Below are 24812 nucleotides of genomic sequence, written 5' to 3'. Positions count from 1 at the left end.
ATTGTGAAAATTCCATTCTTTCCTTGTGTTCATTACCTTGATACTTTAGATGAGTACTGGTCACTTATTTTGTAGATGGCTCTCAATTTGAGTTTGTCTGGTATTTCTTCTTGTCTAATGATTAGATTGAAGTTAGGCAATTTTGGCAAGAATACGACAGAAGTAATGAGTTTTTTTCTTCTCTAAATGCATCATATTGAAGGAACACAATGCCAATAAATCTTATTTCTGGAGATGTTAACCTTGATAAGTTAAGGTTTCTCTGCCAGGTTTCTCCATTATAAAGTTAACATTTCTTCCTTTGTAACTGATAACTTGGAAGAGACACTTTTGAGACTATGCGAACAAATTATTTCTCCTCAAACTTTCACCCAATGATTTTATCACCCATCTGTGGATATTGTCTTGAACGATTATTCTGTGATGTCTGCCTTGGCACTGTTTCTTCTTCATTAGCTTCAGTCTCACAGGGACACTGCTAAAGAAATAGTGACTACATGTAGCTCTAGATTAAGTCCAACCAGCTCAGCAATCCCATTGAAAGGGGAAGTTCCGCCAGTTACAACAAAACATCTAGTGCTACGAGTTGTTTCCTTTGTTTGGGTCATATAGTCATTGCTGAATTGATTACCAACAGGGATAACCAAAGGGAAGACCACTGTCATAGACCAGGCCTGGATCATGTTCCCACACCTGCAGCTGGAGGATGGACTATCCCACTGTAATCACATCAACTGAGACTGGAAGGTAGGAGGTGCCCCAAGAAAAAAACAGAATGTTGTTACCAGAAGAGACAATAGGTGGTGCACAGGCTAAATCAACAGATACCTGCTACACTAAGATATAAACAATTATTCTTGCTGTGTTTTGAGATCTAAGTTTGTGAAAAACAATAGCTAAACCCATCAATCTTAAGAGTATAAGCATTTAAATTTACCTTATTTATCACAATATGGAAGACTGCAATTCTTGGTCTTCTACTTCAGTGTTTCCCAATCCTTACAGTTGCTATAATGTAAGATTTCTTTCTCCTCTGTCCTTGATATAAACAGGAAAAATAACCATACTTGCCTCTACAGTTAAAAGAGAGTACTTGGTATAATACATGACACATAGATAACTACTCAAAAATGTCATGGTTGCTATTATGATTATTACTATTATTAAATATTCAATTTGACACATTTATGGAGTGTCTGTTGTGTACAAGATATATTAGATTTAGGAACTCAAAGATGAATAAGAAAGGGTTGTGATTTTAAGGAACACAGAGACTAGTATGGAGGGTAAAATATGCACAAAACTCTAATACCAGGGAGAATGTTACAAGTTTCTACAATACAAGTAAGTACTATGCATATAATACATGTTTATGTGTTTTAAATATTAAGTCCCTACTTAAGCCCTTCCTCAGGCAATACAAAAACAGAAAATAAAAGAACACATTTTCATATAGCTTTTTCTTAAAAGATTAGGCTCTCCACACACACTTGGCTTTTTGGATATAAATTGGATGTCACATTAACCAGCAACTGAACAGAGTGAAGAACAGTTGACTTCATTGTTATTAATGTCTTAGATAAAAAGACTTAAAATAAGGATCACAACAAATAATCTAGTCAGAATGTTATTTTTCAGCATTTCATACTATAGCCCTTTATATATAACAATAGACTTCTGCTTTATTTCCTGTACATGAAAAAAAACAGACTATTTGATTTCTGTTTGACAAAAGACTTTGTGATTTAGAGATCATTTTTGAACTAAATGACCAGACTGTTGCTAAGCAACTATGTAAAACAATTCTTAAATACAAAGACACGTCTAAAATATGAGCGTAAAAGGTCTATGGTAATATGTCTGACATTTTTGTATAATCAAGTCTATTATTTTAAAATAAATATTTTCAATATTCTCTTTCAAAAATGAATTGTATGTGTGAGTGTGTGTATTCAGAGAAAGTGGATAGATTGAATGTGAAATAGAAAGCAAAATCTCAACCCTATTGTGTTAATTTTGAATAATAATTTTTCAGGTCTGCATCGGCCCTGTTGGCCTGCCACGGCCCAGAATTTTTCTAAATACTTTTGGTTTCTTTGTTGTAACTCTTGAAGCTTCTAAACAGACAATTATGCAGATGTTCTGGATCAATGACTCTGCTCTGGAAATAGATTTTATATTTTACAGATACTATTTCTGGGAAAATAGCAAGACAAGAAGGTATTACCTGATTTGATAACACATATTCAAATTTAGAAATTATTACATAATTAATATAATTTTATTATGAGGGTAGATACTAAAAATTTAGCAATTTATTACTTAATAAATGTAGGTTTTCATTACTAATACTACAAATGTCTGGAATATACTTGTCACACAAAAAGAGAAGACTCACTTTCCTTATAATGCTGTGATAGGTGGTAAGTCTGGTCCTTTGAAACCAGAGAAAGAAGCCCTTGAATTATTTTCCTATGAAAATACTGCTTTACTTTTACAGAAGTAGCTCTACCATAGGGCAAACTTGGTGACTGTTGAAGCTACCACTCTGTGAGGAGCTAAGTTAACCAACCATCTCAAGACGCCCCCTGTTGTCCTAACTAGAGATTGTCAAACCCTCAGCTATTACAAGTGAACCATTTCTGCTTCATTCACATAAGAACATTGCATTCACAAAAGTCATATGGACAAAGCAAAAACAAGAACTTACCCTGGGAGGGAAAGGTCTTTGAGTAATTTCCCTGCTAACCTACTTTCTGTAGAGGTTGAGTCCTATGGACGTTAGTATCAGGAAAAACCAAGATCCAATGTGACTAAACTTTTGTATTAAGAGACAAGGATAGGCATTTGTTTTGCTCTTGAGAGGGAAGTGTGTGGAGACAAAGAATAGAGAGAGAGTCGGAAGAACCAGGGAGACAAAGAAAGAATAGAGAGAGAGTCAGAAGAACCAGAGAGATGTGTGTGGCAGGAATACCTGTGAGAAGTATCCAGTGGAAATTATTTACTTTCTAGTTATTTCTCTTGCTTCAATATACAGCTTCTCCTCTCCCAACTCTAGTACCTCATCATAATATGCTTTCCAATCAGTATTTGATGGACCACCTCAGTTACGAGTGATTTTTTGTAGGATATTTTCCCCAAAACATGGTGAATGGAAATAAGCTTCACTTCTGAGTTGTATGAGGTAAAACAGCATGTACAAAAGCATAAGCCTGAAAGCAGAGACCATAACCACAGAAGCTCCAATAAATTCACACAATGTTAGAGAAAGGGCTTAGGTTTCCAAAGGTTATGTTTGGAAGTTTGAGCCTATCTTAAGTGATTTCAAAGGGGTGGGAGATTCCACCCAGAAGATATCTGGCTTATAGATATAATGTAAATGAGTATGGTGTTTTGGGTTATTTCATGTGCAGAATTTGTTGAACTGCCATTTTAAAAAATTATATAGAACAAATATAGGTTGTCACATATCATCTTAAATGTAAAACTCAGGCAGTATTACATTTGCTGCAGGAATATTTTATGCTCCCTGCATCTTTGAGATGTGGATCACTGCCTGTCCAAATCAAATAAAACCAATCAGACCTCTACGCAATTACATAATTCTCTAATTACATTAAGGTCACATACAGATTGCTTTTTACACCAGTAATCTTGGTACAAGTTAATAGGATACTTTGTGTAAAATGTAAACTGATTGAAGTAGTATTTAGCGACTAATAATAAAATAATAAAATTAGACCCATAGCAAAAAACTCAATAAGCAAGAAAGAATAGGACATTTATTTATATTATTCAAAAAGACAAAAGCAGAACACTTTTGAATAGCACAGCTTTCTCTAGCCATGCATTTCCTAACACTGGGCACTGGTTTGGAGTAAAACTCTTTCCAGGCCCCAATATTTCCTCACCCAGAAAGCAAAATGATATAGCAAATATATTTTTATTTATAAACCTTTTGCCACTGGAATCATATTCAAAATTGAAGATAAATTATAGGAGAAATAATTAACTGAAACGTCCTGTCAGAGTACTAAGGGAGTACTCACACCTTCACAGATTAAACATCATTAACCATGTAGTCTAGCAACCAAGTCATATGAGAAAAGATGTGGCAATTTTTAGTTTTTTAGCAAATATGACTAATTATAAGCTACACTTTTTCTATTTAATTCAGAAGCAAATTTATCACTACATCTCAGGGTATGATTTTTCAAAGGAGTTTAGTGTAAACTGTATTCATAAAGCAAAATTTTGTACTTGGTTCAATTCTACTGCTACAAATTCACTGTGACTCTTGGAAGCATTTTCAAATACAATGTGTACCTAGGTAACTGCAACAAAAAAGTTACGTACATTTAATATTATAGAGTGCTATAAAGCTGGCCCAGGAATATTATCCTTGAGTTTGATGATATGAAAAATAATGCATGCTCCTATTTGGGCATATTTATGGAATATAGCTAAAGGTCTTGGGAATAAACCTTTGTATGACTATATTAAATCTATTTAGAGAAAGAAGAGATATTTCCTCATGAGGATTTTCAATTTAATACAGAACAGTAGTTTAGCAGAAACCCTAGAATGCATATAGTATAAGACAGGGAATCAAATGGGAAAAATATAAGGGTTATATGCACACATGGGCACACACACACAGGCACACACACACACACACACACACACACACACACATACTACACCAGTGGTTTTCCACAAAAAGTTTTTGGTCAGTGCAAAAATAATGATACCTTAAAGTATTAAAACATCTTTGGTAAGCAATGGAGACTAGAATTTCATCACTGGGGATTATTATTTTGTAAATATCTTCCCACATTAGAACACATTTTAGAAATAGTCTATAGCATGTAATTGAAGAGAATAATAACATGAAGCAGTTTAAAAATTTTACCCAGGTCCCATTTCTGTAGACCTTGAATTCACTTTGAACTGGATTTGTTGCATGAACTGGGTTTCCTTTGTTTGCTTTTATGTTTGTATTTCCAGCTTGCTATACACAGTATGACAATGCTCATTCTTGCCTACCCTATTAGTAAGATTTATCTTCACAATGTGTATCAATTGAATCAAATGACAGATACTTTGGACAGTTTTTCCTTTCATTATGCTATTCTTCTTGACTGTCCAGATGGTAATGGAGTAGAAGCAGATACACAGACCTCAAAACTCATCAAAAGTTGGGACAAATATTTAAGCTTGACACTTCAGTGAAGCTCTGACAAGGAACCCATTAGTCTATAATATCCTTAAGGGTGGAACTAACATCTGTCTTTTTCATTGTTTTATCTCCACCATGTACTAGAGTAAACTCACAGTAGGTGCAAAATAAAACTTGCTGAATTATTTAGGAATTTATCTCCTGGTTCAGAGATGTCACCTCCAAATAAGTAGAAAATTGTTTTCTTATGTATTTAATTCGAAATTTAAAAAACATCGGATTCACATTTATTTACACTGGATGTTTAATAAATGAACCATAAGAAAAGATATTCAAGACCATTCAACTTTCCATTTTGGTCAATCTCAACAAAATGCCTTTTGGAAGGCAAAAGATACCTTCTTGCAGAAATACCATATTAATGGAAAACAAACAGGAAGTAAGTAAACTAATAAAAAACAAACTAATTAGTGTAATCTGTATAAAATAAACAAAAGAATGACGTGATGACGTGGCGACACAGGGAAGTAGTCTATTATAAATATTATAGACTATTATTCATAAAAGTCCGCTATTTAGGTTTACTTATAAGGAGAAAGACCCAGCCATCTCAAGATTCTAGAGGGAATTTCCATGAAAAGGGAGGAGAGAGTGCAAAAGCTTGAGAGGAAACCCATATTGGTTATTAGAGGAATAAAAGAAGACTTGTATTACTGTACTCAGAAAATGAAAGGGAGAATGGTAGGAGGTGAGGTCAGAGGAGTTAGGCATACATCAGACTAGGGGAGAATTACAAGTCGTGGTACAGATTTTAGATTCATTCTAAATTCAGTGGGAAGCTTTTGAAGGGTCCTAGGCAGTGGGGATGTGATGTCCACCATTTTGAAACAGTGAATTTTCCTATGACTGTTTAACCTGTTAGTAGTCTAATTAAATGTAGGCTACATGAATGGCATTTTAAATTGTAATACATGAAATAGCAAGAGTAAGTTCATCCACACTGCAATAAAACAGTATAGAGTTTTCGGAGAAAAAACTGGAGGAATCAACAATCATTACATTACATGCAAAAAAATAATTTTTAAAGACAATATCAACTAAGGTCTGAGTTTTTTTATGAGAGGTTATTGATCTGAGACAGAGTTGAAGCCTCAGAAATTTAATGAAACCCTAACCTGCTTATGATGTTCTTCTCTTTATCCCTATCTAAATGGAAGAGCAGCAAATTATTCTCTACAAATGTCTAGGTTTAGAAGGTCAAATTATTTCTTCAGGAAGTCACATCTCACAGGACTCTCTTGACACTGGTGAGAAGCAGGGATTGAAGAATGTCAGCCTCTATGTAGAGCCACACTTCACAAGTTTTCTGCTGGTAGACATAACCGAATTTCACTCTGTGCATTCGTTCTGCAATGTGCTTTCAATAAATGTCGCCATGTACTCAGGAAACAACTCTAAAATTAATCCCACCTGAGGTAATATGTCCGAATTGGGCAGGCTAAAGGCTCTCATAAAACCTTACATGATATTTAAGCCTCAGATGTGGCCATTCAGTGTAATTAGGAACTTGTTAGTTGGAGGACTGTTTTGACTTTATGTGCAATGTATTTATATGTTGCTTTGGTCCAGAAAATACTTTTAAGAAGATATACAATGAAAGACGTTATGCCATATAGCAAGGTAATATTAAATTCTAAAAAGAGAAGAAATACAAGGCAGAGAGAAAATAAGCATGGAAGTAAAATGGAGCCAGCATGAGCTTAATACAAAATAAATACCATTAACCTTTTGAAGGGTTCACAGGTTGGCTCCAAGCTTTCCAGAAGAATGGCATTTATTCAGTTACATTCTCAGTGTGTTAAGATAAAAACAACTAGTTTCTCAAGGAAAGCAATAACTCTTCCTGGTTCTGAGATCAGAGTGAAATTTATTCCACGGACCCTTTCAAAAGACCCTCTTTAATGCACTGAATGACATCCTCAATAACATTCTTACGGGAAATGTAAGCTTTGTGGCATTGTTTTTATAAGGAAATGGATGAATGAGACTTCTATATCTACACATGCTAAAATAATAACATTTCATATTTCTCAGTTTAAACTGCTTTTAGCATTGAGAATAAGCAATTGAGTAGTTTAGATTGAGGTTACTAGGGGTTGAAAATAATGTCTGCAAATGGGACTCAGTCTCTCTAAATGCTCTTTCTTTGGATGAACACTTAAGGAAAGAAAGGTGGAATGATGCAATGAAGTATGTCTTGAGTGGGACTAATTCTAAGGGAGGAACGGTTGGAGTGTGGAGGAGTGTGCAGGAGAGAACATTTACTTCTCTAAATTTCTATTATTGGTGGATGAGAAAGTCATGGATTTGAAACAGAGAACACAGAAAAGTGCCCTATGGGTGCTTGAGGCCAACTACATTTCTCTCATAAAAGAGGTTCTGAATCAGAAAAAAACACAAATTTTCATATATATTTTCTGGGTCAAGGACTCCTTTAAGATTCAGATGAAAACTATGTATCTTCTCACTGGGGGAAAAAAACACATTCTAATGTAGCAAACATCAGCTCTCAGCCCATTCTAACCTTAGAAAAATTTTGATGATGTTCTACAACAAGGGGAAAAAAATTCCAGGCACTTTTATTTTCTCGGTTTGCCCATCTGCATTAAGAAGAGAGCTGGAAGTTACAGGTACATACATGTGGAAAGTATTTTGTCTAAAGAAAAGAGTGTAATAGTGTAAAAGTGACTATTAGTTTTAGAGTTGAAATGGTAACAGATATACAATGGTGGCAATAAGCCCGGTAAAGATCATTGGCAAAGGCCAGAGGAAAAAAGAGTGTATCAATGGAAAGGTGGAAGGCATCCTTGGCAGTGACCATGACAGTGGTGCAGCACAAGAGGGCAGAATTTTCCTCACCTGGTTGTCTTAAAACTTTGCCTTTGTGCAGCATTGCCAGGAATTCAAGTACTAGAAGGCACAGAGAATAAAGAGTCGGTGATGGAGTTATCCCATCTCACATTTGGGACTGCAGAATGAGCTAGAGCATTCTCCCTGTAGTATGTAAATAGAAAGGAAGGTGAGAAGAATGAATCCTCTACTAAGATTAGTTAAATGGAAGAGTGCAAACTTGAAGTCTTTAAACCAAAATCAACTTGTTAATGCCATCTATTGTGCTAGCCCAATAGGTTTTTGTAAAATTAGTTTTCAGTATGTAAAACTAATATCTATATAAATATGTACATTTCTGGCTTCTTAAAAAATATATATCGGATGACTTGACAATGGTGGACTCCAATTTCTCCATGCAACAGTCATTCCCTCACAGGCACCAAACTTTGTTTTTCCAACACTGAGGCTCTTATCTTCAAGCTTGACAATTGTTTCTTTCCAGTAGCCAGGTTGCCTACTTTGTTAATTTATATTACCTGCCTCACCTCTGTAGCTTTTGTAATGCACTCCTCTCTACTCCTGAACTAATGTGTTCTATTTTATTCATCTAATGTGGCAGCCATGAGGATGCACCTACAAACCTCCAACTCTAGGGAGCTTAATTGTCCACAGGTATCAACTGCTGCACTCTGAATCCACCACCATATCTTCACCAAGGCCATACTCCTTATTGGCTGCTCCCCACCAATGATTGAACACACCAGGAATCCTAAAATAGCTCCAGGACTCTAGTGATTTCGCTGAAGCTTCTGAACTTGCAGGGCAGACTAAGATACTTTCCCCTAACTTTCCTTTACTATGGGTCAGACTCACCTCCCCCAGCTTTCTCCAGCTCCCTCTCATTTTCTGTCTTAGAGGCATTTTCTCTAGTAAAACCCTTGCTTACTTAACGCATCTCAATGTCTGCTTCTTGGTGAACCTAGACTAATATAAGTGGTATCAGAAATAGGGTGATGTAAGAAAGCAGGCAATAAGATTAGGATTGGGGATTGGCTCACCCACCACCCAAAAGGTGAAGAGAGTGTCATTGTGTCTGATAAATGGGACATGGCTAGTCACTGGCACAAAGTGTCAGTGTACTTGCTAGCAATTTTACCTGTAGTGACTTGAAAATTAAAAAAGAAGAAAGAACACAGTCCCAGTGGAGACTTTCACTTGGCAGGTGAAATGATGTAGGCATTTAAAAAATTGGGGGATTGGAGGATACCTAGAAAGGCAGTGGAGTTTACTGGATACTGCTAAATTGTATCGATACCTTATGGAATGATAATGAGAGAGTGAGGGCTATTTTTTTTTTTTTTTTTTTTTTTTTTTTGCAGTACGCAGGTACGTTGTGGCCTCTCCTGTTGCGGAGCACAGGCTCCGGACGCGCAGGCCCAGCGGCCATGGCTCACGGACCCAGCCACTCCATGGCATGTGGGATCCTCCCAGACTGGGGCACGAACCCGTGTCCCCTGCATCGGCAGGCGGACTCTCAACCACTACGCCACCAGGGAAGCCCCTTGAGGGCTATTTTTAAATTAATTTTTATTGGAGTATAGTTGATTTACAATTTTGTGTTAGTTTCTGCTGTACAACAAAGTGAATCAGTTACTATTCATATACATATATCCACTCTGTTTTAGATTTTATTCCCATATAGGTCATTACAGAGTATTGAATAGAGTTCCCTGTGCTATACAGTAGGCTCTTATTAGTTGGAGAGATTGAGGGCTATTGAAAAAGTAGTCAATGGCTAAATACTTGGGACAGAGAGCCACTGTGATAGAGCTTCTTATTACCTGCAGTAGAAGGACAGACATAGTAGACCATCTGGTTGAAGACGGTTGAAGTCACAAAGCCTCAGAGATATCTGAATGCTCAGTCAAGTCAAGTATGTTATACAAGGTTTAGGGCCTGGTAGAGAAAACCTGAGATGCTAAACTATGATTTGGGGACATTTGGATGGAGACTCCTTACCTTCTCAGACTCTCTGGTCTAGCAGAGAGGTGATCCACTCTTCCCTGGTAAGAGCTAACATTTCACTCTGCTGGAATATGCTGCAGGAGCCTCTCTCTCATGAAGCATCAAGTGTTCTTCCACCTCCTCTCCTGGACACCAAGCTGATGACAAATGTTACATCCCAACCTAATCCAACTGAGGATGTGCTCAGCCTGATAAGGAAGGATAGAAACTATATACATTAAGGAATTGCAAGATTTAGCAGGCATTTACCAGCAGGAGCCGGGGGTGCTCCCGGGATTGCATTTTAAGAGTGCTTGGTCAAGGGTGCCAGAATGTAAGAGTGCATAAGGAAGAATTCATTGACTTGAGGAGGTAGGGCATTTTCTCAGGACATGAGTCCTGAGTGCCCAAAGGCGGCACACTCTTGTCAGGAGATCCCACAAGGGCCTACTGAATTTTAAGCTATGGCTTAAAATTTTAAGCTATGGCTGTTGTCAGAGCTTTAGACTTCCTGTGTCAAGGGAGCAACAGGCAAAAAGAGGCGTTCACCATCTTCCCTGGAATACTGACTCCATTCAGCAGGAAGTAGAGATGCTTTCACACAATGAGGACAGGGAAGGATCTGTGTGGAAATCAAATGATCCACTTGGGTGCCTTCTGCTGCTGTCTTGTCCATTGTTTCTGTAAACAGACACATACAGAAATCCTAATCTGAAAAGATATGATGATCAAAGGCTCAAAACCTCCACTGCCTTGAAGAAAAGTAAAGTATGGTAATGACCTGTATCACAGTGGAACTGATCTGTAGCAATATCCTGAGTCCTATAACCCTCTGACTTTATTCTGATCATCACACTTAGTAAGCATTTACCCTGTACCTGAAATGATCTTTCCTAGGAAACTGACACAGTGTTTTCTAACCTCTTTTTGTCTTTGTTCAAATATCAACTTCTTAGTAGGAGCTCCATGACTGCCCTATTTAAAACTTCATCATTGCTTCCTATTTATCTTTCCTTCATTCCTCTTTATTTTTCTCCATGGCACTTATCATCACCTAAAATACAATATAATGCGTTTTTTATTTTCATATTATCTATTGCCCCTCAACCCTAATGTAAGCTTCAAAAAGACTAGGATTTTTGTCTCTTCATATATTGCTGTATCTCCATGCACTACAACAGTGCCTGGTGCATGTTAGAAGATCTTATTGAATGTGATGAATGCTTATCATTATAGGCAGCAGTTGTTATATATGTGAAGCAATGTAGTTAGGAGCTGGGTTGCAAAGGTGTTGCAGTGTAAATGCACATTGAGAAAATATTGAGCATCATCATCATCATTGACCTCATCATTATTCCAACAACTGACATTTTTTGAATGCTAATGTGCTAGATACTTTGCAGTCTGTTTTACATGCATTTTATTATTTAATCTTCCCAACTTTATGACATGAATTCTAGTATTCTTATTTTCTCTACAGCTTAGAAATGTAAAATATCTTATTCAAGATAGAAATAATTGGCAGAGATGTTATTCTAACTGGATTTGGCACTAAAGCTTCAATTCATAAATTGAACTCTCTGGGGAACACAGAAATCACAGAGAACAGCTTTAGAACTTTGTAGTAAACGAAAGAAATGGAAAAGGCCAGAGAAATATTAAAGTAACTCAGCAATAAGAAATGTAAACATTTCTTATTTTTATTTCTTTATTTCTTTTTTACATTTCTTATTTTTAAAGTGTGATTTAATAAAAATGTGGATAATTTTTTTAAAGAGATCAGAAAAAATAACACAAATTAAGAAAATTGTGTTTTATGCCATATCTTAAACATACATAATCGCCTTTATTTAAAAAGTAGACAACGACTTTGTTCCTCCATCAGTCTTTATAATCAGTTTTAACGGAAGCTTAATTAAGAGTTGATACAATAATAGAGCAGAATCATCACAAAGACAGGCAATAGCAATATTCTAAGTTCAGCAAAGAAAAATAAAGGTTTTTATGGAGGCCTAGGTAATAATATGTGTTCTAGAATGCTACACTGAATTTTTAGGTCACTAGCTTTAGTCCACACTATTTAAACATACACACACACACACACAGACACACACACACACACACACACACACACACATTCATGCACAGAATTAAAGTTTATCGTGCTTTTTTGGCTTTGTCTTTTGAGGTGTAATTGAGACCCAGGTGCAGGATATCATAGAAAAGTCTGCTATCTCAGAAACAGACAGCTAAAGAGTGCAGTTACTTTAAAAACATTGAGATTTCAAGGACAGTTTTGTTGTTTAAATGAAAAGCAGGTGAAAACTCTACAGAAAAGTAGCAAATCATAAAAGAGCCACAGATATGAAAGGCACTTGGGTCAAGGCTAAAGAACAATGGTAGGTACATGTACAGACTAATCTCTACTAATATGGAAATAAAGGAACCATTTCCTTTGAAAACTCTCACTGCATTTTTTGTTTCTCTGTATACTTTCACATTTGTTGAAACCAATCTCCACTACATGAAAAATTATAGGGAACATTTACCATGCTTTGATGTGCACATATTTGAATTTGAATTTTACCACACTGCTACCTCACTCATTCGTTTCTACACACACACACACACACACACACACACACAATTAATTGAAAATCTCTTGATTAATAGATATTGTTAGGGTTTGCTGCAAATATGAACAAGAATTTTCCTTGTCCTGGAAGCCAAGTTCCAGAAACATACACAGGCACTGAAAATTGCAATACAGTGTGAGAAGTATATGGATCTAGGTAGAATCAGGATGAAAAACAGTTGATTTTAAAAGAAGGATTTACATCCTATTTAAATTTTCAGGAGTGAGGGATATTAAAAGATGGATGTTAGTCCTGAAAAATCTTGAGGGAATGAAAGAGCTCAGTGAGACATTCATGTGTCTAGAGCATGGGCTGCTGCAGTGAGGCCAGCGGCAGAGGATGGTATTGGAAAGTGAAGTGTTTACATGAAGTAAAAAGGAAAACTAAGGACATTTTCAACAGGAAATGATGTAATCAGTTTGGTTATTTAGCCGACTAGTGTAGAGGCGTGCAGAGTGTACTTGAGTTATTGGAGGTGGAAAGCAGAGACAATAGTTGCTAAAGGTTAGACAAAGTGAGGATACAGTCTAAACAAAGTTGTTAAAACTAGTCTCAACCAAGGTGTGACCTGTTTGAGCTGTTTGTTATAAGCAGCAGTGAAATTAGGCAGATGCCATGCATTGGATTCATAAACACATTGATTGTCTGTTATTCTACCCTCTTTACCCATTTATGTTCCAGTTCTCTCAGGCATTTATGTTTGTGAGACCTGGACTAAATTTAGGAGTAACAGAGAATTAGAGAGAAGGGGCCAGAAGTCTTTTCTTTGCTGTCTCAGATAAAGCTGATTTTCCAACAGGATATTTGTGATGTTCTCATTCATCATTAATATACACATTAATTTCTTCCATAGTTTAGATAACAATATTTGAGCAATATTAAAATTATGATTGTCTGTGACTATAAGCCCTTTTTAATTATAAGGTTTTCAATGGAATTTGCTAGTTTCAGTGTTATTTATGTCATGAAAGTTATCAGTATTTCATTATATACCATACATTTTATTCTTGGGTCATCATGGATATTGGCCAATCCTACACAAGCTGTTTAGCATTTAATGTGTAAGCTACATTTTCTGGCAAACAATTACTAGAAGAAGCACAGAGATGTATCCTAATCAATGAGCCAATTTCAGGTCAGGCAGTAAAATCCAAATATAAGAAATCAGTGTACAATTTGAAGAAAACAATGGACAGCCTGATGCAAGTTCATTTTACGGTAGCTACTTTGTACTTCACAGTAAGAAATAGTTGAGAAATGTGGAGGTCATCACTAAAGGCATAAAACTTCATCCATCATGCACACATTTCTAGAGATATTGATTTTGATGGAAAAAAATCCATTGCACATTTTGAAACCAAAATCGTCCCCAAATAGTTTACACTATCAATTCAAGACATGCAGTGAAATGACGCAAATGCTATAATTCTGTGTATGATCTCTAAATTGACAAAACAATTACCCAGTTATTTTCTGCTCTGAGACCCTCTGTAATTGCAAATGCCAATTAAACTTTTTTTTTCCAGTCTTTTTTTGCTTTTCTATTGGAAGAGAAAATGGACCCATATTTCTATTAATATTAGCATATTTAGCAAATATTTACTGACAGGTAGGGAGAGAATTAAGATGTTTTAAGGAAAAAGTTGTGTCTTTTTACCAAGCACAACATGAAAACATTATTTCAACCTAAATTAAGTTGCTAATTGTATACATGCTTTGTTCTAACTGCAAAATCCATAATGTGAGGGAGACAATAAAAAATATAATAATTTGGAAGAAAAAGGTGAGGTAATTGGGAGCTAAGACAATTTAGCATACAATATAACTACATCTGTGGCATATCTAAATGCTTTAAAAAGGAGGTTTAATGAGATGGACTTCTTACAGTTAAAAAATGAGTAATTTTTCAGTGGGTCATTAATATAAAACCGGTCCTTACAATTTGTTCATAAACCTTGATTATAGAGTGGCTCTTTTCTCTGTTCACTGAATAACTGACTAAATGTCTACTTCAGTTTACATTGACATGACCTAAAATAACAGAAATGTAACATTTTGAGGTTATAAAGGACTTTAAATTTTACAGTTGAATAAGCTAACATGTAGTTTCCTGAATATCAAAACATAGCATTTATTGAAGGCTTTCTCTGTCACCAGCATTTTACATTCTATCTCATTTAAACATCACATCAACCTCTGATCAAGTACCATTATTATCCCCACTTTACATGGGGGAAAATAGAAGGTCAGAGATAATTGACTAAAGGCCACGAAATTTAAAAGTGGCACATTTAACATTTGAATATCTATAGTTTAACTAAAAAGCCTAAATTCTTTTTTTTTTTTGTGAAGTGTGCTACTAAGGAATGTCCTTTTTTTTAATGTGTTAATTATTTTTTATTTATTGAGGTAATATTGGTTTATAACACTGTATAAATTTCACATGTGCATGGGGCTTCCCTGGTGGCTCAGTGGTTAAGTATCTTCCTGCCAATGCAGGAGACGTGGATTCGAGCCCTGATCCGGGAAGATCCCACATGCCATGGAGCAACTAAGCCCATGCACCACAACTACTGAACCCCGCACACCTAGAGCCCATGTCCACAACAAGGGAAGTCACTGTAATGAGAGGCCTGTGCACCACAACAAAGAGTAGCCCCCACTCGCCACAACTAGAGAAAGCCCACATGCAGCAACGAAGACCCAGTGCACCCAAAAATAAAATTAATTAATTAATAAAAAATAAAATAAATAAATTTCACCTGTACAATATTATATTTGACTTCTGTATATACTACAGGGCACTCACCACCAAAAGTTTAGTTTCCTTCCATCCATCACCATATAGTTGACCCCCTTTACCCATTTTACCCTTCCTCCTACCCTTCTCCTCTGGTAACAATTAATCTGTTCTCTGTGTTTACCTGTTTGTTTTTATTTGGTTTGGTTTGTTCATTTATTTTTTGAAGCCAAAATTCCTAACTATTATATCATACTACCAGCTCACAATGAAAATCACAAACAGAATTCTGTAGCATGAAAAAAGTATTAAAAAAGCTGATATTTGAAATCTCTGTCAAAAGAATTTTTAAATTCTTTACCAGGCACTGCTGAAAAAACTTGTGAATGAATGACAACATTTTTACTTAAAATTGATTAATATTGAACCAGTCATTTAGTTACCCCATGAGCGAATTTACTAATTGGAATTTAGTGTTATTCATGGATCTGTCTGTCATACCTCATGGCAAGATCCCTGCATAAAAAGCAAAGCAGGAGGAGACCTTAAGGATGGCGGAGGAGTAAGACGTGCAGATCACTTTCCTCTGCACAAATGCATCAGAAACACATCTACATGTGGAACAACTCCTAGAGAACACCTACTGAACGCTGATAGAAGACCTCAGACTTCCCAAGAGGCAAGAAAATCCCCACGTACTGGGGTAGGGCAAAAGAGAAAAGAAAAATCAGAGACAAAAGAATAGGTATGGGACCTGCACCTCTGGGTTGGAGCTGTGAAGGATGAAAAGTTTCCACACACTAGGAAGACCCTTCACTGGTGGAGATGGAGGGTAGGCGTGGGGAAGCTTTGGAGCCACGAAGGAGAGTGCAGCATCGGGTGCAGCAGGCAAAGTGGAGAGATTCCCGCACAGAGGATCGCTGCCTGACCAGCACTCACCAGCAAGCTACAGTGCCGGACGCCCTATGCCAAACAACTAGCAAGACAGGAACACAACCCCATCCATTAGCAGAGAGGCTGCCTAAAATCATAATAAGTTCACAGACACCCCGAAACAACACTGGACGTGGTACGTCCCACAAGAAAGACAAGATTCAGCCTCATTCACCAGAACACAGGCACCAGTCCCCTCCACCAGGAAACCTACACAACACACTGAACCAGCCTTACCCACCTTGGGCAGACACCAAAAACAACGGGAACTATGAACCTGAAGCCTGCGAAAAGGAGAATGCAAACACAGAAAGTTAAGCAAAATGAGAGGACAGAGAAACACACAGCAGATGAAGGAGCAAGGTAAAAACCCACCAGACCAAACAAATGAAGAGGAAATAGGCAGTCTTCTGGAAAAAGAATTCAGAGCCATTATACTAAAGATGATCCAAAATCTAGGATACAGAATGGAGAAAATACAAGAAATGTTTAACAAGGACCTAGAAGAACTAAAGAGGAAACAATGATGAATAACACAATAAATGAAATTACAAATTCACTACAAGGAATCAATAGCAGAATAACTGAGGCAGAAAAATGGATAAGTGACCTGGAAGATAAAATACTGGAAATAACTACAGGAGAGCAGAATAAAGAAAGAAGAATAAAAAGAATTGAGGACAGTCTCAGAGACCTCTGGGAACATTAAACACACCAACATTTGAATTATAGGGGTCCCAGAAGAAGAAAAGAAAAAGAAAATAACAGAAAATATTTGAAGAGATTATAGTTGAAAACTTTGCAAATATGGGAAAGGAAATAGTCAATCAAGCCCAGGAAGCACAGAGAGTCCCATACAGGATAAATCCAAGGAGAAACACGCCAAGACACATATGAATCAAACTATCAAAAATTAAATACAAAGAAAAAATATTAAAGCAGCAAGGGAAAAGCAACAAATAACATACAAGGGAATCCCCATAAGGTTAACAGCTGATCTTTCAGCAGAAACTCTGAAAGCCAGAAGGGAGTGGCAGCACATAATTAAAGTGATGAAAGGGGAAAACCTAAAACCAATATTACTCTACCAAGCAAGGATCTCATTCAGATTTGACAGAGAAGTTAAAACCTTTATAGACAAGCAAAAGCTAAGAGAATTCTGCACCACCAAACCAGCGTTACAACAAATGCTAAAGGAACTTCTCTAGGCAGGAAACACAAGAGAAGGAAAAGACCTGCAATAACAACCCAAAACAATTAAGAAAATGATAATAGGAACATATATACTGATAATTACCTTAAATGTAAATGGATAAAATGCTACAACCAAAAGACAAGACTGGCTGAATGGATACAAAAACAAGACCCTTATATATGCTGTCTACAAGAGACCCACATCAGACCTAGGGACACATACAGACTGAAAGTGAGGGGATGGAAAAAGATATTCCATGCAAAAGGAAATCAAAAGAAAGCTGGAGTAGCAAAATAGATTTTAAAATAAAGACTATTTCAACAGACAAAGAAGGACTCTACATAATGATCAAGGATTCAATCCATGAAGAAGATATAACTATTGTAAATATTTATGCACCCAACATAGGAGCACCTCAATACATAAGGCAACTGCTAACAGCCATAAAAAGGGAAATGAACAGTAACACAATCATAGTAGGAGACTTTAACACCCCACTTTCACCAATGGACAGATCATCAAAAATAAAAATAAATAAGGAAACACAAGCAATAAATGATACATTAAACAAGGTGGACTTAATTGATATTTACAGGACATTCCATCCAAAAACAACAGAATACACTTTCTTCTCAAGTGCTCGTGGAACATTCTCTAGGATAGATCACATCTTGGGTCACAAAGCAAGCCCTGATAAATTTAAGAAAATTGAAATTGTATCAGGTACAACCTGATACACAACGCTATGAGACTAGATATCAATTACAGGAAAAAATGTGTAAAAAATACAAACACATGGAGGCTAAATAATACACTACTAAATAACCAAGAAATCACTGAAGAAATCAAAGAGGATATCAAAAAGTACCTAGAAAGAAATGACAATGAAAACACGATGATGCAAAACCTATGGGATGCAGCAAAAGCAGATCTAAGAGAGAAGTTTATAGCAATACGTTCTACCTCAAGAAAACATCTCAATTAAAAAACCTAACCTTACACCTAAAGCAATTAGAGACAGAAAAACAAAAATCCCCCAAAGTTAGCAGAAGGAAAGAAACCATAAAGATCAGATCAGAAATAAATGAAAAAGAAATGAAGGAAACAAAGCTGGTTCTTTGAGAAGATAAACAAAATTTTAAAACCATTAGTCAGACTCAAGAAAAAAAGGGAGAAGACTCAAATCAATAGAAATAGAATGAAAAAGGAGAAGTAACAGCTGACACTGCAGAAACATAAAGGATCATGAGAGATTACTACAAGCAACTCTATGCCAATAAAATGGACAACCTGGAAGAAATGGACAAATTCTTAGAAAAGCACAACCTGCCAAGACTGAACCAGGAAGAAATAGAAACAATAAACAGACCCATCACAAGCACTGAAATTGAGACTGTGATTAAAAATCTTCCAACAAACAAAAGCCCAGGACCAGATGGCTTCACAGGCGAATTCTATCAAACATTTAGAGTAGAGCTAACACCTACCCTTCTCAAACTCTTCCAAAATTGAGCAAAGGGAGGAACACTCCCAAACTCATTCTACAAGGCCACAATCACCCTGATACCAAAGGCAGAAAAAGATGTCACAAGAAAGAAAACTACAAGCCAATATCACTGATGAACATAGTTGAAAAATCCTCAACAAAGTACTAGAAAACAGAATCCAGCAGCACATTAAAAGGATCATACACCATGATCAAGTGGGGTTTAACCCAGGAATGCAAAGATTCTTCAGTATATGCAAATTAATCAATGTGATGAACCATATTAACAAACTGAAGGAAAAAAACCATATGATCATCTCAATAGATGCAGAAAAACCTTTTGACAAAAGTCAACACCCATTTATGATAAAAGCCCTCCAGAGTGTAGGCATAGGGGGAACTTGCCTCAACATAATAAAGGCCTTATATGACAAACCCACAGCCAACATCATTCTCAATGGTGAAAAACTGAAACCATTTCCTCTAAGAGCGGGAACAAGACAAGGTTGTCCACGCTCACCGCTATTATTCAACATAGTTTTGGAAGGGTTAGCCTCAGCAATCAGAGAATAAAACAAAATAAAAGGAATCCAAATCGGAAGAGAAAAAGTAAGGCTGTCACTATTTGCAGATGACATGTTACTATACATAGAGAATCCTAAAAATGCTACCAGAAATCTACTAGAACTAATCAGTGAATCTGGTATAGCAGCAGGATACAAAATTAATGCACAGAAATCTCTTGTATTCTTATACACTAATGATGAAAAATCTGAAAAAGAAATTAAGGAAGCACTCCCATTTACCATTGCAACAAAAAGAGTAAAATGCCTAGGAATAAACCTACCTAAGGAGACAAAAGACCTGTATGCAGAAAATTATAAGACACTGATGAAAGAAATTAAAGATGATACAAACAGATGGAGAGATATACGATGTTCTTGGATTGGAAGAATCAACATTGTGAAAATGACTCTACTTCCCAAAGCAATCTACAAATTCAATGCGTTCCCTATAAAACTACCAATGGCATTTTTCACAGAACTATAACAAAAAATTTCACAATTTGTATGTAAACACAAAAGACCCCGAAGGGCCAAAGCAATCTTGAGAAAGAAAAATGGATCTGGAGCAATCAGGCTCCCTGACTTCAGAGTATACTACAAAGCTACAGTAATCAAGACAGTATGGTACTGGCACAAAAACAGAAATATAGATCAATGGAACAGGATAGAAAGCCCAGAGATAAACCCACGCACCTATGATCACCTTATTTTTGATAAAGGAAGCAAGAATATACAATGGAGAAAAGACAGCCTCTTCAATAAGTGGTGCTGGGAAAACTGGACAGCTACCTATAAAAGAATGAAATTAGAACAGTCCTTAACACCATACACAAAAATAAACTCAAAATGCATTAAAGACCTAAATGTAAGCCCAGACACTATAAAGTCTTAGAGGAAAACATAGGCATAACACTCTATGATATAAATCACAGCAAAATCCCTTTTGACCCACCTCTTATAGAAATGGAAATAAAAACAAAAATAAACAAATGGAACCTAATGAAATTTAAAAGCTTTTGCACAGCAAAGGAAACCATAAAGAAGACGAAAAGACAACCCTCAGAATGGGAGAAAATATTTGTAAATGAAGCAACTGGGAGAGGATTAACCTCTAAAATTTACAAGCAGCTCAGGCAGTTCAATATCAAAAAAAATAAACAACCCAATCCAAAAATGGGCAGAAGACCTAAATAGACATTTCTCCAAAGAAGATATACAGATTGCCAACAAACACATGAAAGGATGCTCAACATCACTAATCATTAGAGAAATGCAAATCAAAACTACAATGAGGTATCACCTCACACCAGTCAGAATGGCCATCATCAAAAAGTCTACAAACAATAAATGCTGGAGAGGGTGTGGAGAAAAGGGAACCCTCTTGTACTGTTGGTGGGAATGTAAATTGATACAGCCACTATAGAGAGCAGTATGGAGGTTCCTTAAAAAACTAAAAATGGAACTACCATATGACCCAGCAATCCCACTACTGTTCATATACCCTGAGAAAACCATAATTCAAAAAGAGTCATGTACCACAATGTTCATTGCAGCTCTGTTTACAATAGCCAGGACATGGAAGCAACCTAAGTGTCCATTGACAGGTGAATGGATAAAGAAAATATGGCACATATATACAATGGAATATTACTCATCCATAAAAGAAACAAAATTGAGTTATTTGTAGTGAGGTGGATGGACCTAGAGTCTGTCATACAGAGTGAAGTAAGGCAGAAGGAGAAAAACAAATACCGTATGCAAACACACACATATATATATATAATCTAAAAAAGGGTTCTGAAGAATCTAGGGGCAGGACACGAATAAAGATGCACACATAGAGAATGGACTTGTGGACACGGGAGGGGGAAGAGTAAGCTGGGACGAAGTGAGAGAGTGACATGGACGTATATACACTACCGAATGTAAAATAGATAGCTAGTGGGAAGCAGCCGCATAGCACAGGGAGATCAACTCAGTGCTTTGTGGACACCTATTGGAGTGAGATAGGGAGGGTTGGAGAGAGATGCAAGAGGGAGGAGATATGGGGATATATGTATATGTATAGCTGATTCACTTTGTTATAAAGCAGAAACTAACACACCATTGTAAAGCAATTATACTCCAATAAAGATGTTTGAAAAAAAATAGCAAGCAAACGTACTTCTAGTTTTATTCTTTTTATTGTACACTCAACTGACATTTTCATTGTTTATTTATGCCTTTTTAAAAAGTTTAAGCTATCTTACATGGTTACATAAATGCAAGATACAAAAGTTTTATAAATGAGGCGATTTATAAAATCTGGTACAGCTATTCAGTTATTATTGCATCTTCTGAGTTCAGTAGGGGATCCAGATAAGGGGCAGGATGGTGGGAACCACTACATACACTTTCCACAGAATCCACTTCTGATAGATTCCACCCAAAACTCATGGGTTATTCAGTGAGTGAAATGTCGCCTCTGATATCACCAACATCCAGAGAAGCTCAGCAGGTATTGTGCCTCTTTGTTCATGGGTGAGTTGTGTAAGGTATAGAAATTTGTCTTTTTCTTTAAAAAGAGTACCCTGACATGCTGCAGACTTCTGGGTCCCTGGGATCAACAAATATGTGGCAAGCTTCCAAGGTTTATGGAGTTTATCTCTTATTCTCTGGGACTCATAGTTTTTACTAATCATTTAGGTACTTCCTACTTCCTTCTTACCACATCTGATGAATCTAGGGGTGGAGAGAAAAGAGAGAAAAAATCCAGCACACTCTCTAGGACTACTCTCATCGAGACAAAATAAAAATATGAGAAAAAAATGAAAGGGGGAATGTCATGGTATTGACTTTGCTACAACAGAAAGAGATCAAAATTGATTTGATATCTTACTTTAATCGGTTTTCTAAACAAAGCAGGATGCATATTGTGCAGTTGTCAGAAAAGTAACTTCGGTGTTGGTGTACTGGCTCAACTGAAATATTTTACTTTCTTTCTAGACAATGGAAATCAATATATCATGCCTGTAGGTAATTCCTGTCTTTTAGACCATTGGTAGGTTGAAAAGAACCACTGAAATGGTACAACTGATGAGTGGATTCTGATCTGGGTTACATTTATATTATAATGTCAGGTATCTTTTACATGTGTGACTGTGTTCCCTAATCAGTTTTCCCCATTATCCCTTAAGGAAATGTATAACACAGATTAGTAGAATTTGGTGGGAACTTTAATTCAGTATATGAAATGAAACATTTTTTCTTTTTTGGTGTTTGAAGTTTTCTTTGTTTGAACTTATATGTAGCCCAAGGTTACCAGGCTAAAATTTCAGACTGCTGTTTTGACTCTAAAAATGTGGGTGTGATTTCAACTACATTTCCATTATATATGAAGTCTAACACTGAGCTAATTATTTTATCACTCATAAATCTGACTCAAAATAATTTTAAAAGCATGCTCTAAAATATTTTAAACATGACATAAATATATAGTCACCAACGGTGATTATTTTCTAAGTGAAAACTCACTTAATACAACTATTTTAATTCCATTTTTAGAAGTCTCATGTCTTCACCTTCTCACCTTGTCTACTTCTTCAGAAAAAAAAAATCAGAATCACAAATAAAACTATGTGATTGTTGAAGAAGTCTGATGGTGTTTTTAATTAGTTGAGTGAATCATAAGAATTTGCTACATATATACATACGTATGTACATATTTATACATAGAGGTACTCTATGCATGGTTTTCCAAATGCACAAAAAAATGTAAAAACCAGTGAAATGGAGTGATTCACAATTAAATTTCATCAGTCTAGTTCTTTTATTGCTCATAAACTTGACTTTAAAAAATACATCAAAAAGTTGCTCAAAATATTTTACATGATAACACCTTTTACATGAATATATAGGAAACAATTCACAATTTCATAAATTATAACCTAATAAAATCTAAGAATCTTAGAGCATTTTCCAGGTAAATAAATATACCTCTATTAACTAGAAGCAACAATTATTATAAGTGTGGTACCATTTTTGTAAACTAAATATTGTAAAGATCCCATCCAAAATATGTATAATATAATCCATAAAGAAAATAAGTCAAAAAATTCAAATAAACTTTGCAATAATCTGCCATTAAAATTGTGCAACTAGAATTGCCCATATTGTTATTTTCTTACAAGTTCCACATTTAGTTTGTGAGTTAGCAGGACTCTATTTTGAGCTAGCCAAAGATATCTGTGAATTATTTATGGAATAAGCAGGCATATGACTTAAATGAGATATTTCCTCCCTATAGAATAATGTGTACCATTTATAGTACTTAAGATCAACTTCCTTTTCATATTTAACAGAATTCTTAAACAAATATACTGATGAATCTGAAACACAGCAATATGTCCTCTTTCTATAAAGGACATGTGAGGACAGAAATAACAATTGGAATAAAATCTGTTTACAGGATCTTGACAAATAAATTCTTGGAAGAGTGTCTTTCCTATTGGGTAAATTTGCAACATCAGGTCTACCAATTATTTTATGAAATAGTATTTAGTTTTCCATTATGAAATCAAGGCATAAATAGATTTTTCATAAGGAAACTGTGTATAACTTAAGAAAAATGATTAGAAGCTAAAATATGTAAATGTGTGGCTGAGTCTGGGACAAATCATATTCTACTCTAAAAAGAACTAATTTGGGCTTCCCTGGTGGCGCAGTGGTTGAGAGTCCGCCTGCCGATGCAGGGGACGCGGGTTCGTGCCCTGGTCCGGGAAGATCCCACATGCCACGGAGTGGCTGGGCCCGTGAGCCATGGCCGCTGAGCCTGCACGTCCGGAGCCTGTGCTCCACAACGGGAGAGGCCACAACAGTGAGAGGCCCACGTACCGCAAAAAAAAAAAAAAAAAAAAAAAAAAGAACTAATTTGAAATACTGAGTTTCCCCCAGCTTTATTGAGGTATGATTGACAGGTAAAATTTTATATACTTAAAGTGTAAAACCTGATGTTTTGATATACGTATACATTGTGAAATGATTACCACAATCAAGTTCATTAACACATTCATCACCTTACATGGTTACTTTGTATGATGAGAACACTTAAGATCTACTCTCAACAAATTTCTAGTGTATAATACAGTATTATTAATTATTATCATCATGCTGTACTATAAAATTCCTCAGAACTTATAACGG

The 24812-nt window shown here is 36.0% G+C and overlaps 1 protein-coding gene across 1 annotated transcript in view; it reads left to right on the top strand.

Annotated features, from left to right (window-relative positions):
* Positions 1 to 537: 537 nt before the first annotated feature.
* Positions 538 to 24812, top strand: part of METTL25 (methyltransferase like 25) — a 379431-nt gene continuing 355156 nt past the window's right edge. The window contains exon 1 of the mRNA XM_079936890.1: positions 538 to 747. The gene's annotated coding sequence lies outside the window, so the exon portion shown is untranslated. The remainder of the gene's footprint in view (positions 748 to 24812) is intronic.

This window comes from Stenella coeruleoalba (genome assembly GCF_951394435.1).
Source record: "Stenella coeruleoalba genome assembly, chromosome: 11".
In the NCBI taxonomy this organism is placed as follows: Eukaryota; Metazoa; Chordata; class Mammalia; order Artiodactyla; family Delphinidae; genus Stenella; species Stenella coeruleoalba.
This window is presented reverse-complemented; position numbering and strand designations above follow the sequence as displayed.